Source organism: Carlito syrichta, unplaced genomic scaffold (assembly GCF_000164805.1).
Source record: "Carlito syrichta isolate Samal-C Ts95f unplaced genomic scaffold, Tarsius_syrichta-2.0.1 Scaffold308465, whole genome shotgun sequence".
NCBI lineage: Eukaryota > Metazoa > Chordata > Mammalia > Primates > Tarsiidae > Carlito > Carlito syrichta.
The window spans coordinates 2,364-4,120 of NW_007252561.1; the positions used below are offsets into that span (position 1 = coordinate 2,364).

Below are 1,757 nucleotides of genomic sequence, written 5' to 3' on the forward strand. Positions count from 1 at the left end.
ATCACGGGCAAGATTTGATTTGTACAATATTTCAAGAGGATATTTTACTTCTTTTTTTCTCTTCACTCTTAAGTCATGGTTTATTTCTGTATGCACACAATATAATCCTTTCCTAACGTACTTAAAATGCTACAAATAAAAATGAAGGCTTTGCATTACAGCTGCTGGACAAGAATATCAACACTGTTGATGTTTGAAAACAGTTTCTTTGTTCTTTAGCATCAGTGCACAGGGTATGGCTCCAAGCGGTGTGCGATTTAGGAGAGAAAGAAGATTCATAAGATCGGCGGCTTGTGGAATAGATCCTCTGTTCCTCACTGGCACAAATCTAAGAAGGAAGTCGACTGTCCTTGGTATCTTTGTTGGGTCTCCCCACTACAGACAGATAATGTTATGCATAAATGCCCTCAGGAGCAAAACCGGATGAGATAGGATTCTGAAGAGCCGGAGATTACTGGGGAGCTGCCGAGATGAACCAGGTCACTCAGGGACCCCGACTGGAACGGCGCCTCTCTTTCTACATCTGCAGGTGAGGCCTCCGTTTCAAGGGGCTCCGCCGGCCAAACCGGAACTTGTGTTCCTGTCTGCTGGAGAAACTGGAGATGGACCTGCCACAGCTCTTTAGTCAACTGCTCCGGCTCTTGTTCTTTATCCTGAAATCGTTGGGTGGCTCGTCCAAGAGATCTCTCCACAGCTTCAAAGCCATTTTCCAACCTCACACTCCGTTGGCCTTGAATGTCAACTCCCCCTTTGACTGTCCGATCTTTCCTTTAACCTCTTCCTCCTCGATGTGTGCCTCCTCAACCTCCTTCGCAATTTTCCTGCTTCCAGACCGCTCTCGGTAGTATGGATCTGCTTTCCTTTAATTTGCTTTCACAATCTGCTATTTTCTGTCTTGTTTCTTGAAGTCGATCCTTCCGCTGTTTGTCATTTTCCTGTTCGACCTGTAACTCATTTCCCTGAAATTCCCCCTCCTCAATTTCCACCTCATTTCTTTTGATCTTTTGCTCTAGGCGAACAATTTCCTCTTCAAGGTTAGAGCTATACTTCTGCTCCCCAAAGTGTATTTCTATTTCATTAGATTCCGACGGTTTCTCGGCGGACTGAAGTTTTTCTGTCTGCAGACGGATCAGCTTCTTCAACTCATCTGCTGTTGCTTTGCAGCTATTCAGTACCTTTTGCTGAAACTCAGTTTCTTTGCCTTTTCCAAAAATGTCCATGAATTCTCTGGCACCTCCTGTGAACGTTAATGATTTCTGTGAGGGTCTCCCCTTTTGATGGATTTGTCAGTCTGAGGCCTCAGCTTGGCTAAGGGGGACAGACTTTGTCTACATACGGTTCTCCCAGGAATTCGAGCCACATTATCTGAAGCAGGCTGCTCACTGAGAGACGGCCCGGTTCGCCGCACAGTCTGGGCAACACAGTGAGACTCCAACTCAAACACAAAAAAGAAAAAAAGAATGCGCTGCGCACCACTCGCATACAGGCCCCACTCGTTTAAGGACATGAAGGGCTTTGCACGAGGCGCGAAGGGTCTTTCGGCGTCTCTCCGCTGCTCTACCAGGGTGCGCCTTCCAGTCCGACCTGCTGCTGGAGCCGAGGCTGCGACCACCTCGCGGCAAGGGGGGCTTCGGCGACCCCACCAGCGATGCTCTGAACGCCTCCCCCCGCACCTGAAGCTCCCCGGGGCACCGGCCAGGCGCGCAAGGGCCCCGGGAGTGGCCACCGGGCGCTCGGCCGCGCCCCCGGCTGCAGGA

At 49.9% G+C, this 1,757-nt stretch overlaps 1 pseudogene; it reads right to left on the reverse strand.

The window, feature by feature from the left end:
* Nucleotides 1-391: 391 nt before the first annotated feature.
* The window catches only part of LOC103267887, a 2,287-nt pseudogene continuing 921 nt past the window's right edge, over nucleotides 392-1,757 (reverse strand).